This window comes from Dreissena polymorpha, chromosome 15, assembly GCF_020536995.1.
Source record: "Dreissena polymorpha isolate Duluth1 chromosome 15, UMN_Dpol_1.0, whole genome shotgun sequence".
In the NCBI taxonomy this organism is placed as follows: domain Eukaryota; kingdom Metazoa; phylum Mollusca; class Bivalvia; order Myida; family Dreissenidae; genus Dreissena; species Dreissena polymorpha.
The window spans coordinates 56,081,068-56,097,720 of NC_068369.1; positions in this window are offsets into that span (position 1 = coordinate 56,081,068).

Here is a 16,653-nt window from a genome sequence, read left to right on the forward strand (position 1 = left end):
GGGACTCATAAGAAAAGTTAACGTTAGGAAAAGATTCAGCCGACCTACCTACACAAATTACGTGTTCGGCATTATAAAATACCGGTAAGATAAATAGCACATGTGGCCGAAATTTATTTTTACACGTTGGCTGATAAATTAAACGGTCCCCTGATATGAAATAAACTATCACTGATAACATTGTACCCTGCAATGGTTTAAAAAACATGCTATTTTATGACGACATGACACCGTTGATTATACACTTTCAGAGTTTACATTTTTGTAAAGGCTTTCAGAAAGACGTTACGGTTTATGAGGAGTTTATCTGATTATTAAGAAAGGTTGCTTGAGCGGTTGTTAACGCATGAATTGTAGTATTGACCATCATGTTTGGCATGTAGAATTAGTAATTATTACATTATTTTATTTTGATAGAAAAAATCGACATTTAACAATGTAAATATCATGTGTTTGGAAAATCTTTATGTACCCACCTTCAATATGTTATTGCTGTTTTAAACTGTGAACCGTCTGACCCAGTTGTAAAAGCAGTGTATACGCATTTTATCAGATAATTTTCCCACTTACAAACAAGGCAACTACTATAGTTTATTTTAATGGAAAAACATGATATAGGCAGTTCATTTGACGAATATACTTCATCGTGTGTGATGCATTTATGAATTATATTCTTACGTTGACGTTGACTATGTATGAAAAATACTTACAACTCTAGAAATAAACATTAAGTGAATATTTAAAGTCCCCGGTCATAGCTATATATATGGGCGGAATCGTAATAAGACGTGTTTTTATTGAGGATATCACTGAATTTTTTTGCTAAATCTATGTATTTATCTTCCATATGCTAATAATGTTTAGAGAAAGCTAAATATAGATAAAATTTGCATAACTCGCGACACTGCAATGATTTTCGCCTATTGCATGTATTTATGATCATTTATATATTATTTTATCGATTCAATCCCGATTTTGACCAGGTTTTCGATGTCAATCTCGATAAAAAATATATTTCAATGAATTTATGTAAAGTTTATTTCTCGCCATACGATTGATATGCAAACAACGATCTATTCCGCGAACTGGGACTTTAACTACTGTTTTATTAATGACTTTTTAACCAATATATGTGCTTAATGTTTATTTTATTATAAGAACTGTATGTAAAAGTGTCATTGCTATACAAAGTACATTTACTGCTCAAAATTTGTATAGTAGGTGTTATGCTTATCATACGTTTCAATACTATACAAGTTGAAGCCAAAATTATTTTTTTCATAACAACTTACAAGCTTTATGAATAAAGGGCAAAGTTAATCCCGACCAATTATTAATGAATTTATTTAATTCTGGTAAAATTAAAACTCTTACTTTTCCAAACTTTTAATTTCAAGACGTAATATTTAAACAAAACATCTAGCTTAAAACGTTCCCAATAATCATCATATATCTTTGTATTCATACAAGGTTATTACATTTTCGAAAGCTCAGGAGTTAAGTGCTTTCTAAACCGTTGTTATTGCTTAAATGCTCTCTATAGAGCATTAAGTAAATTTTCAATGCAGATTTCGTATCTAGGTGAATGCTACAACATCTTGAGGCTGTATAAACATTCTTTGTAGAAATTTTGCGGAATTGTGTAGATTACTTATACTTTTTAAGCTGGACGATATTTTCCGATCAATTCATTGCAGTTCGAAAGTTCGAAAAAGCAAATAATAGTTCGTACCAAATTATAAGTCCAGATAGAAGTAATTATAACAACCATCTGCACCATGTAATTAAAAAATTGAGTCTGTAATAAAATAAACCAGTATTGTTCGAAGGTTTAAAAGCAAACATCGGTTAACACATATTATTTTGAAACATTTGTTTGCAGAAAATATTATGTTGTGTGTGCATTGTTCAATCATCGTAAAAAAGTATGTTATACTTCTATGCTACTAAACCTTCAAAAAGACAGGATAACACATAAAGTATATTGAATTACTGTACTTCAAATGAAGGTCTCTATATCTATAATGAATGATTCTACAAGGAACAAACCTTTTTTACCGTTGATTATCGTTAACCGACTGGTGAATCATGTTAAATACTTTTTTAACCATCTAGCCTACTACTTATTGGATGCTTTCTTGAGATCAGACTTGAAAACAATGGAGAGCGTAAATAAGTGCAATTAACCACAAAAACAATAGCTACCGCCATAAATGTCAGCACGCAATTGCGTAGGAACATTTCGAATGCATCATGCAAGTAAACACACACACCGCGAAAGATGAGTACTCGTACAGTTTATAACTGAACACGGGTTTATTGCATGTCTTGCAGTCATGGAAGTATTTCAATATTTCAAATTAAAAGTGCATATCTGAACAATATTCATGATGCCCATGGCCATATTTTCTTCAATGTTCAATAGACCACTAATATTATCTGGATCCAAATACAGTACATTGTCTATGAAATCCTTTTGCAGTCAAACAGGCTCAGTAAATTCCCACGTGCAACATATTGGTCAAAATACAATAATATGATGTTATTGTGTCATATTCATGCAAACACAATCAATCTGATATGTTATGCGCTCTTGTCGGGTTCCAACTGTCAGGGGATTTCAATATACGTCAACGACATACTGCTTCAGGGCTACTATTATGAAAAGAGCAAATATATATTGGTCTGTGGCTAATACCCGTTTACAATACTAAACAACAACAATGTCTTTGTTAAGTGATGGTATATCTCAAGACTAGCACGTATATCTTTCTTTCCATAGATGTTGGTATTGACCATTGGTTATTCTGACTAACATACAGATGAATTTAAACCAATCCTGTGTAAATATTGAATGATACCTGAAGTTGTATAGTTTATTAAAGTGACGCATAGTACATAAATAATCATTGATATTTACAACAATGATACGATCAATTTTATCATGAGCAAAAACATTTTCAAAACAGTGTACTACCCAGCCATATAAATGGCTTACGAGTCACTGAGTTGACATGTTATAGTAATAAAATCACATCAAAATATTGCAGGAAAGATCACGATTATAAAAAGAGTTAATTTGTTTAAAGTATAAACATGGATAGTTTAGATGAATTACTTCTGTTAATTATCAACAAGTGGACTTACAATCATAGTATTGCAAGTTCATGTAGAAATAACTAATATATAGGTAATATAATTTACATATTGATTTGTTTTAATTTATGTCGGATACATATAATGCTTCCGATCGTTTCATATAGCAATCTTGAATGAACAATGAAGATTTATAAATAAGTCTCTTATCAGTCAGCATACCCAGTGGGCCTCCAACGTTGCTGCAACGTTGTATTTAGGTTGCATTCGAACGTTGCAGTTTGGTTGTACGAAGGGTCAAAATGAAAGTTTTCCCGACGTTTTTTTCAAAACGTTGCTGCAACGTTTTTTTTTCCAAAACGGTCGCATTAAAATTTAAAACTATTTATTGCCAACCGTTCTTTCGATTATTATCGGCAGTTATGGAACATTATCGAGTTTGTTTCATACAAACAACCATTATTTGATATCTAGAAAAAGTTACCTGAAACGCTCCTCGAGTGGGAATCGAACCCACTAACCCCCGATGACTAGGCAGATACCTCATCCACTACACCACGGCGAATGATGAATGTTATAGACAAAAATGTTGAGTATTAATTTTTGGTTGAAACTTTGAAACTATATTCTACCATTTTAATGCATAACACAAATAAAGCAATATATTTTATCCGGCGATTTTGAGTTAAAGTTTATATTTAGCATCGTAAAGTTTAAGCAACTGATTTGTAAAATAAAAAAAAAACAATTTCTAAAATGTACAAGAAATCATATGCATGAACTGTATTATTATAAAGTACGATTCCTACTCGGGGAGCGTTTCATTCTCCCCTCTGTAGACACCAAGTACTGTTCTTTCTAGGAAACGGACTCGACAGTGTGCATATCTGCCGATAATACTCGAAAGAGCGGTTGGCAGTAAATAGTTTTTTTTATGTTATTTAAAAAAAGAAATACTCCGTTTGAATGCAACCTAAATACAACGTTGCAGCAACGTTGGAAAAAAACGTTGAAGCAACGTTGGAAAAACACGTCGGGAAAACTTTCATATAGACCATTGGTACAACCAAACTGCAACGTTCGAATACAACCTAAATACAACGTTGCAGCAACGTCTGATATTGTGACAACAAAACTGCAACGTTTGAATGCAACCTAAATACAACGTTGCAGCAACGTTGGAAAAAAACGTTGCAGCAACGTTGGAAAAAACGTCAGAAAAACTTTCATATAGACCATTGGTACAACTAAACTGCAACGTTCGAATGCAACCTAAATACAACGTTGCAGCAACGTTGGATATTGTGACAACCAAACTGCAACGTTTGAATGCAACCTAAATACAACGTTGCAGCAACGTTGGAAAAAAACGTTGCCGCAACGTTGGAAAAAAACGTCGGGAAAACTTTCATATAGACCATTGGTACAACCAAACTGCAACGTTCGAATGCAACCTAAATACAACGTTGCAGCAACGTTGGATGCCCACTGGGAAACTGCAACGTTTGAATGCAACCTAAATACAACGTTGCAGCAACGTAAAAAAACGTTGCAGCAACGTTGGAAATAAACGTCGGGAAAACTTCATCTACACCATTGTGACAACCAAACTGCAACGTTTGATTAAACGTCCGGGTAATGTTTTGTATGCAACGTTGTGGCAACGTTCGGTAATGGTTGCCGACGTTGCGACCTAAATATTACGTTGCAGCAACGTTCGCACAACGTTTGATGCCCACTGGGTACATGCTAGCCACTCGCTATATGGAATGTTAGTTATTTTTGGTTTAATATTTGATATACAGTTATATAATATGATATATTAGGTGTAAACATAAGACGTGTCGTGTGTGTCTAATATATAATGTACATGCTACAATGCCATTTTTGTCCAAGGATTTAAAACGTTACAGAAATTTTCGGTTGTTGTGTTTGTCAAAATAAAGTCATATTATTTGTAAAATACCATAACTGAAATCCGTGCAATTTAATTAGAGGGGCAATAATTAAGTTATAATGAATATCTGGACAATCTAAAACTACTTATATGATAGATGCCATTTATTGAAACTTTATTGCGTAACGTCGATTGCATTAAGCATATAGCTGAATGATTAGCAAACAATGCACAACCTCTGATTTCCGAAAAAAAGAAGCGTACACATAAGCATTGAACTATTGATGATATTTACTATTAAATTAATTTAAGAAAGTCATAAATGCATCGTGTTCACAAGTATTCCATTCGCAATTGAAATAATCTGTTCATGATTTACACTCATCGAATGTGCAGGGCTTGTATATGTGCAATACATATATAAAGTATGTTTCTATAGAATGTTTTATTATATCACTTGATTACTTCAAATATTTAGGAATCCTAAGTTCATCCGCCTACCGATATACGTACCTGGATTTCTAGAGCTTGTTTACTGTCTGACGTAATAACCAGTTCAGTATCTTTCTTTTATTGAATACAAACATGATACGAAAAGCACTATTTGAGAATAGTATATTTATTTTATAGAAGTGGTCGACAATTTCATTTGCATTCAGAAAATCAACATGCAGTTTACATCAACATGCAGTTTACATCAACATGCAGTTTACATCAACATGCAGTTTACAGTAAATGCCCTAATAATAAGCTGCATATTTGTGAACCTCATAATAAATGTATAGAAAACATTTCGTCATGTAAAGCTTTTTACAAAATTTGCCTTAAAGTAAGTCGCATACAAACAATTTTTCCAAGATTATTTTCAAATGCGTGTCGTTTGGAATCTTCCAGGGTGTACCATAGCATTATGCAATATTGTGAGATAGAAAACTCATTTTCAACATGTAAGCTTATCCGTAAAAATACAGAAACATAACAGCAACAAAATCGAACACATAGTACGCCTGTCTGGATACTTAAATAAAAGTAAAAAACATTTTAATAAACCAATCTCAACGATTATTGATGTATTGACGTGTAAATATGCGCCTCGCCATTGTCCGTTGCTGTAAAATATTATGTTATACTTTTTTGTTAAGATTTTCAAATAATTATAACTAACAGTATCGTTCACCGATTACTGAATGTTAATGAATCAATGTTATACCTTATCTCTCATACCTGTAAGATGCTCTTCTGAGATAATCTCTGAACAGGATTAATGCGAGCGAATAATTTCAATTTCAACACAACATAGAAGCGACCGCTATGAATGAAAGTACGTTTAATTAAATTAATGTTACTTACATGTTAAAAACTATCCCGTAACATATACCTTACATTACTCGATGTTATCGTTTTTTTTTCAGTGGTGATAATGATTTTGATCATAGTGTTGTTGTTTTTCTTGGTGTTATTGTACTGTATACGAACATGTATGTAATTAGTCTTCTTTAGAGAAAAACAAATCGGCTCGCACAAGTGCAAATACAAACCCACATGCGCACACACGCACGCGCATACACGCACGCATGCACGCGCACACACCAAACACACACACATTCACACACAATACCGCGTGCGCACATACACGAACGAATACACGTACGCTTTTCTGGCATTTTTATACGTTTGCATCCATAGATAGGCATCCATATAAGTTGAGCTGAATGACTAATAGAAAAGAAAAAATGACAAAAGTAACAAACCACGCAAAAGAAATAATACACTCACATTGAACATGAAGTATATATATATACATATTTACACTCATGAACTAATTATACTCCTTTTTTTATAAATATTTCATTTATACATAAACTAACGACCACGCACTATTTTTATTTTTTTATACATGTTATTCATGTCTTTAAACTCGTTTTTAACACAACTCTCTCATCTTAATAGGCAAGATCCATTATACATTATCCGTTATTTCTTTTTACTTCTTCTTTCAATGGACTATTCATCTGTTTGTATCCCTAATTTTTGTTTTCTATTTTTGTTCGTATGTGTAAACATCTTACGTCTAATAATAGAAACCAACTGGATATGTTTTGAAAAAGAAACTAACTGGACATGCACACACAAACTATCATTAAAATCACCCTCCACCTTTTTAAATGATTAAATTATGTACTTTAAATGTTAAAGGGCTAAACAACAAAGACAAACGCATTAAAATCTTCAAATGGTTAGACGACAAAAAATATAGTATATGCCTTTTACAAGAAAGTCACTTGACACATACTTTAGCACAAACCTTAAAAGATGAATGGGACGGAGAAATCTATCTCAGTGGAGAACATACTAATAAACAAGGCATTGCCTTTCTGATAAAAAATAATATAGGGGTCACAGTCGATAACTTTAAGGAAATAATTATTGGTAGACAAGCAAGTATAGATATCAAAATACACGAAACACAAATAACATTAATCAACGTCTACGGCCCTAACATAGACAATTCCACATTTTACGAAACATTACAATCCTTTATAATCAATAACCAAGATAAAAATATTATAATCGGTGGTGATTTCAATACTGTCCTGAACCCATTATTAGATAAAAAGAATGGAAACCTTTATACTCATATTAAAAATAGAAACATTCTAAACAACATAATTGAAAACTACAATATGATAGATATCTGGCGTACAATATACCCAAACGAAAGCAAATTCACCTGGCACTCTAACACAAAACCAACAATATTTTGTAGATTAGACTATTTTTTAATATCTGAATCTCTTTGCAACATAATTGAAACATGTAACATAAAACCAGGATTTATGACTGACCACTCTCTAGTTGAACTTAAACTCCACAATATACAACCTGAAAGAGGCCCAGGATACTTTAAAATTAACAACAGCATCTTATTAGATACACAATATCAAACACAAATAAAACAGGAAATATTAAATACAGTTCAAAATAATAAAGATGCAAACCCTAACACCTTATGGGAAGTAATTAAAGGAAATATACGTAACACAACAATTAGATACACATCATTTAAACAAAAAGAAACACACAAACTTGAAAATGAAACCATCAAAACCATTGAAACACTTAAAAAACAATTACATCAAACAAACACAAATGATACCACCGACATTGAAAGTGAAATAACATTAAAAAAACAAATATGAGATGGAATTTATCATACACATCTCAATGGAATAATACTAAGAGCGCGTGCACAGCATGTTGAACACAATGAAAAAAATACAAAATATTTCGCAAACATTGAAAAACGTAGAAGTGAACAAAAAACTGTACTCAAATTAGTAGTCAATGGCAAAGATATAACAAACAGAACTCAAATATTAGAAGAACAACGTTTATTTTTCGAAACCCTCTATAAACGAAAATTTTTTGAAAATAACACCCGTTTTAAAAATACACATCACGCTTTAAACCAGGATGAAAAACAACTGTGCGACGGATTGCTTAATGAATATGAATGTGGATTAGCTCTAAAAGAAATGCAAAATAACAAAAGCCCAGGATCTGATGGCATCACAATCGAATTTTATAAAATATTCTGGAATGATATAAAAACACATCTAATTAATTCACTTAACTATTCATTTAACAACGAAAACTTAACTACGCTACAAAAACAAGGTATTATATCACTTATTCCAAAACCCGGAAAAAACTTAGAATCCTTATCAAACTGGCGCCCTATTAGTTTACTAAACAATGATTATAAAATTGCAACAAAAAGTATAGCAAACAGAATAAAAAAAATATTACCATCAATCATTTCAAAATCTCAATCTGGTTTCATAAAAGGACGTTACATTGGTGAAAACGTTCGTCTTATCCAAGAATGCATTAACTATTTCAACAATTCAAATAATCCTGGTCTAATATTCTTTGCAGACTTTGAAAAGGCATTCGATTCGCTTGATCATTCATTTATGTTCTTTTGCTTAGAAAATATGAACTTTGGTGAAAGTCTCATTCAATGGGTCAAACTATTCTATACCGATATTAACAGTATAATCATTAACAATGGCTTCTTTTCGAACAGTTTTAACATCGAACGAGGGGTTCGACAAGGATGTCCAATCTCATCATCGCTATTTATTATTTGCATCGAGTATCTATCACATCACATCCAATCAAATAAACACATAAAAGGCATATCACTAGAACCTGACGAAGAAATCAAACAATCCCTATTTGCTGACGATGCAACTTATTTTTTAAATGACAATTACGATTCTTTCCATAACCTAATAGAGTCGCTTACCCTTTACGGAATGACATCGGGTCTTAAACTAAACAAAAGTAAATGTACTGTGCTTCGAGTAGGTAAATTAAAACAAAGTAATGTTCAATATAAAAAAGAAATGAAATTTAATTGGACATCCGATGAAGCCACAACGTTAGGAATTACTTTCACAAATAATGAAAAAGATACAGTTCTTAAAAACATACTTACTAAATTACAGAATTTTAAAAAACTGCTTAAAATCATGGCATCATCGTAAACTTACACTAATCGGAAAAAACACAGTATTGAAAACGTTTGCACTTCCTAAATTAATATATGTTTTAACAGTTCTCCCAAATCCACCAAATGATGTTATTAACGATATAAAATCATCAATATTTAATTTCATATGGGACGGTAAGCCTGATAAAATTAAAAGAACTCAGTTAATTCAATCTGTAGAAAATGGAGGTATCCAATTAACGAACATTGACTCATTCTTGAATGCAATCAAATGCAGCTGGGTTAAAAGATACCTGGATAATACCAATACGAGTAAATGGAAATTATTCTACCAGAAAATCATAGAAAAATATGGTGACTCCTTAATCTTTGAATGTAACATCAGCAATACTATCTTACATGAAATCGCAAACGAAAACATATTTCTGTCTGATGTTCTATCAGCGTGGAGTGATGTCACTCATAACTTAGAAACCCAAACCAGCAGTAAAACAATTTTATGGAACAATAAAGACATAACTTCAAACTAAAAAATTTTTTTTTCTTTAAAGACTGGTTTGAACGAAGCATTAAGTATGTCGAACAATTATATGACTACAGAATTAAGGATTTCTACTCTTTTGATAATATATGCTACATATACGGAACATCTTCAAATCATTTTCTGAAGTACATCACACTTATCAAAAGCATACCCATACACAATAAATCTGAAATCAATACAAATAATACACCATGTACTCAAACAACATTTGTAGAAAACATACTTGGAAGAAAAAACAAAACAAATAAAATATTTTACACACTACAAATTAAAAACCCTACAGAAAACTCCAAAATCCAAAATAAATGGCAAGTCCATTTTGGAGAAAATGAACTTAATTGGAAACACATATTTACCATGCCATATAAAGCAACTATTGAAAGCACACTGAGAAATTTTCAATATAAATACATCCATAGAATTAAAGCTACAAATAAATATCTCTATAAATGCAAATTATCTAACTCAAATCTGTGTGACTTCTGCAGTGAAAACATTGAAACTATAGAACATCTTTTTTGGGAGTGCAAACACATACAGCCTATTTGGAATCAATTAATATCTTTTCTTGAACAACATCAACTAAACGTTAAACTATCTTTCTTAAATGTAAGTTTCGGAATTAACTCATTGAAATCAATAGACTGTAATAATATTGTGAATTTTATGGTTATATTGATGAAATATTTTATCTTAAACATGAAGTACAAAAAACAAGTACCAAATTTTAATTGCTTTGTCGCTAGTATTAAACTAAAAATCCAGATTGAGAAAGAAATAGCCCTCAGTAATGACACATTACAAATCTTTGAACAAAAATGGAATCGGATTAAATTCTCACAATGTTTTGTCCACTTATATACATTTCACTCTAATGTTAGTTTATCTCTCTAAAATAGTTTTGTTTATTTATTTTTTTTTAATTTTATTTTTCAATCTGACAAGATCGTTGTGAATATAAAACAAAAAACACAAGTCCAGTATGCTTTCTTCCGACTTTATACAACTCATCATTTTTCATAACTATTCCTCCGTTGTGCTTTTCTTTTCTCTCTAAAATATAAATATATATTAGCATATCTTGTAAAACATGTCTGAACTTAATTGCTTTGTAAATCACTATGTTGTATGATCATATACATGTTTACATTGTATGTATGATATTGAATATAAAAAAACAACATATACCTTACATATATATGTTACAAGGACAGATGCATTCTTGATTTATTTATGAGTCGAAATTGTTTCGTTACTAGAATTGCATACATTAAAGTACAGAAAAGAAGGCCATGCAGTTATTTATATTTAAATTGTGTGAAATTTAGAACAAAACACTGATACACATGTATTTAATCTTGTTAATACATATGTGTATTAAGATACTCATTAAATGTTTACTTATAGCATGCATTCTGTATAAAACAGAAAATAATGTAATGTCGTTAGCTTCAAGTTACTTAAATCAATTAGATGTTCTATGCAATCGTTAGATCTAAATGGAATGCATGGCTAGAGATCAACTGAACAAGTCAATTATTGTCTTAAAAAGTTTTGAAGAACTTAACACAAATCAGCGCGGCGATAATTTCAGGTCATTTTTGTGTGTTTCTGATTAGTGGTTATTGAACGCAAGAAATGTAGTGTAAATTACTTCTAGTGTGACATCTATTCAACATGTATTCTAGCCTGGAATGAATTGAACATGATTTCTAGTATGGAATGTACTGTACATGACAGGTAGTATGAAATGTATCGTACACGACTTATATATTGAACATGACTTCTACATGTTATAGAATGAAATATTTTATAAAAGAATTCTAGCATGAAATGCATAATACTAGATCTCTAGCATGACTTACATGACATCTGGTATGAAATATTTTATACAAAAATTCTAGAATGAAATGCATAATGCATAAACTCTAGCTTGAAAAACTTAACTTCTAGTATGAAATACATGTACAGGTATATTAAACAAGAATTCTAGCATGAAATGCATCATTCATGAACTCTAGCGTGTAAAACATGACTTCAAGTATGAAATATATTATACAAGAATGCTATCATGAAATGCATAATACTCTAGCATGAAATACATGACTTCTAGTATGAAATATATTTTATCCCACTTTAACAGCGAATTCGGTTGATTAAAGCCCCGTTGATTAAATATCATCTATAATCAACGGCAGGAAATGACGTCAATATTTCGACGAAATGACGTCATAAATCCAGCGAAATCATCCAGTGAAACTAATTTTGTTTAAACAAAAAGGTTTACAAAATAAAAAGTGGGATAAATAGAATAATAGTTAAGTGTTGATTATAGATCAGGTTTATCATGCTCGGCACGAAAACGAAAAAGCACTCGCCAAGGCTCGTGCTTTTTGTTTTCTAAGCCTCGCATGATAAACCTGATCTATAATCAACACTCACCTATTATTCTCTATATACAAGAATTCTAGCATGAAATGCAAAATAAATGAATTCTAGCTTGTAATACATGTCCTCTAGTATGAAATATACTTTACAAGAATTCTATCATGAAATGCACAATACATGGACTCTAGCATGAAATACATGACTTCTAGTATGAAATTTTACAACATGATATCTAGTACTTTATATTGAAATCAACTTATATCGTCACGATATTGCTAATAAAAGGCTTAACATGTCATTATTGTAATGCTGCTATACATATTTTTTCTACATCTTGATAGAACATTTTTGAAAAGTCCTCCTTCCATGTGTATCTAAGACGCACCGAATCCGACCCTTGTCATACATTAACAAATGTTTGGATGATATAGTCGCAAAATAAATCACACGCGTGTGTCTAGTCTTATCGACGTATATGAATCAATAAATAGTATCATGTTAGTTCAGCATGTCAAATGCAAGTCCGGGCGGCTGTCTTTTTTGTGAAAACTACGTTACAACAAATCAGGAGCACATTTACAATAAAATACAAAGCATGTCTCAAACGTCACGCAACATTTTAATCGTTACTGGAGAATTAATGTACCTTCCATAAACACTACCGTTTACAATATGCTCATGTGTCAATTTGTTTGGTTCTTATTTCAAAATGTTATCATAAAGAATAATCAATATTCTGATAGAATCATTCTCATATGGTTACCGTAATTTACCCTTTGACTTTAATATAACTATAACCATGTTATCATTAAAAAAACTCATCAAAATATGTACTGATATGAATGTAAACATTTACAAAATGTTATATTGAAATGTCTATATATTGTGAAATAAAGTGTACGGTTCGAAATTATTAACTGTTTGCATTACATAACACCTTTCCATCAACGCTGGCAAAGATACTTTCACCAAGCTGTTTAGGTGTATTCATTCCCATGGTGATTTAAAATTAATTTACTTTTTAGCAACTATCATTTTAGTCTTATTTATAACGTCCATAAAACAGAATTGCGATTTCCCTTTCATCATACTCAACTTGAAGTGCAGTAATCGTTGGCAACTTCATCTGTCCAATGCTGATTGATATTATGGTTTGTGTGAGTGCTGATACACATTTTTACGAGATTGGTCTAGCGGTACCCTGTGTCTAGACGTGTTTATTCAAATGTATCCATATCTGCAATAGTCTGTCATAGGACCGGCATGATACCGTTAGTGAGTTGAGCTACAAGCGTATAACGACATGATACCGTTAGTGAGTTGAGCTACAAGCGTATAACCGCATCATACCGTTAGTGAGTTGAGCTACAAGCGTATAACCGCATCATACCGTTAGTGAGTTGAGCTACAAGCGTATAACCGCATGATACCGTTAGTGAGTTGAGCTACAAGCGTATAACGACATGATACCGTCAGTTAGTTAAGCTAAAAGCGTATAACCGCATGATACCGTTAGTGAGTTGAGCTACAAGCGTATAACCGCATGATACCGTTAGTGAGGTGAGCTACAAGCGTATAACGACATGAAGCGTATAACGACATGATACCGTTAGTGAGTTGAGCTAAAAGGGTATAACGACATGATACCGTTAGTGAGTTGAGCTACAAGCGTATAACCGCATGATACCGTTAGTGAGTTGAGCTACAAGCGTATAACGACATGATACCGTTAGTGAGTTGAGCTACAAGCGTATAACCGCACGATACCGTTAGTGAGTTGAGCTACAAGCGTATAACGACATGATACCGTTAGTAAGTTGAGCTACAAGCGTATAACCGCATGATACCGTTAGTGAGTTGAGCTACAAGCGTATAACGACATGATACCGTAAGTGAGTTGAGCTACAAGCGTATAACGACATGATACCGTTAGTGAGTTGAGCTACAAGCGTATAACGACATGATACCGTTAGTGAGTTGAGCTACAAGCGTATAACCGCATGATACCGTTAGTGAGTTGAGCTACAAGCGTATAACGACATGATACCGTTAGTAAGTTGAGCTACAAGCGTATAACCGCCTTGGTCTGGTTTTAAGGCTCCATTGACATCTGTGACTAATTGAAGTGACTGCAATACGAAAACATACATCATTCGACATACTTTCATTATTATTTTTATTTTGGTCGATAAGGTATCGATTATACAAGATTTAAGCGATGTTAAACCTTTTAGAATTTGTGGAATGGAATTTTAACTACTAAAACTAGTTGTGTGCTACACGGTTGACACAGCTGTTGGTCACGTGCTTCTCGCCCCGGCTCAACCCCCGCTCTCGCCGCATGTGAGATTGATCGATGACTCTATTCCGGGCATGTGAAGTTTTTCCCGAGTCGGTGCCACCACAGCACAAGCGCTCACATCAAATTAATATATTTCAGAAAACCAAAAAGCTGGAAATTGCAGCAGTAATTCAAAATTCGTTAATAGGGTAAAAGAACTGGGACACTATGCGGGTCCATACATTATGCACTCTCAGTCGCGGAAAGGCATCATAAACGACGAAAATGAAACGTGAGTTAAAAATAATGAGACAAAATGTCAAATTATGGATAAATTTAATCTACAAAGGAACTAATTCAAAATATTTGAGTCGCGTTCTGCGAAAACTGGGCATAATGCTTGTGCGTAAAGCGTCGCCCCAGATAAGCCTGTGCAGTCCGCACAGGCTAATCAGGGACGACACTTTCCGCTTGTATGACATTTTTCTTTAAATGAAGTCTCTTCTTAGCAAAAATCCAATTTAGGCGAAACGTGTCGTCCCTGATTAGCCTGTACGAACTGCACAGGCTAATCTGGAACGACACTTGACGCAAATGAATTATTTCCGGGTTGTTTCAGAACACGACTCATATTATTCTCATCATAAGCTTTGCCAAACATAAGCGCATTCATTTATAAGCAGATTATGCACGTTATGTTAATCCATTGTTTATTCTCACTATTTTCGTACTGGATCAACAATTTAAAATACTCAGTCTAACATACCGTAAGTCGTTTGTTTTGCTACAGTAGGACCTATCTAATTCGTTTTAAAGAGTCATTGTCCGTCAAACAAAGTTTAATAGTGGTGAGATCTATACCCGATTTTGTCTTGAATTTAAATTTGAGTGTGATTATATATCAAAATCGCTGTCGACGTTATAAAAATACAAATCCATTCATTAAATATTTTAATGAACGATTGCCATTGCTGAGTAAAGTGTTGTTTGTCTTCGTAATCGTATTTTAACCAATGCGGTGCATTTGGCATATAGGTCATTTACCTTAGAATACAGACTAGCCGACAAGACGTAAGCCCCCAAACATGTTATGGAGTTTCATTTCGCGTGTATATTGTCGACAGACAAGCGCTGTTTTCAGCTACCACAGCGTAAATATGCTTGTGATATATCCAGTGTCTAAAAAAACGGAAAAGACGCACGATTAAAACATCATTTATAAAACAGACTATATGATGACGACTGTCCTTGTCAAGCATCAATGTATTACATTTCGAAAGATTTATGACATAACATGCAGCATAGAATGTTTATTATAAGTCGAGTTAGCAATAACAGATTCCTTTCGAAAATGTATTTTTCAAAAATAGCGATACATACATCCGAACAGGCAATTTCGACATTAATCTGTTTGTGTGTGAAACATATGACTATTCAATCCAAGTTGTTGTTGTTTTTCAAAATGTTTAGTAATTATATGTGATAAGATATGTTTGTAAAGTAATTTGAACGAGTGAATACGACTTTTTATGCGAATGAATACATTCTTATTTGATATCTTCTACACAACGAACATTCATTGTCATCGATAATACACGAAATTGTGCAAAGATTTGTATATTCTCATTTAAAAATAAAATAACGTCAATATCTAATATTCAATATTCAGCAATGAACTTGTTATTCCACATTTACTGCCATTCGTTTATGTATTGCCAACAGATAAATATCAATAAAAAAATGTTCCTATGTATATATTATTATTACCAAACCATTCATGTGTATATTTATATTGTATTATATAACATGTTTTAACAAATAGTATTAGTGTATGACAATTCGTTTACACAAAATAATAATGAAATGGAGTATTTTTGGCAATTTTCGCACAGTTAATTAAATTTTTGTCTGCAATTGTCCATATGTAC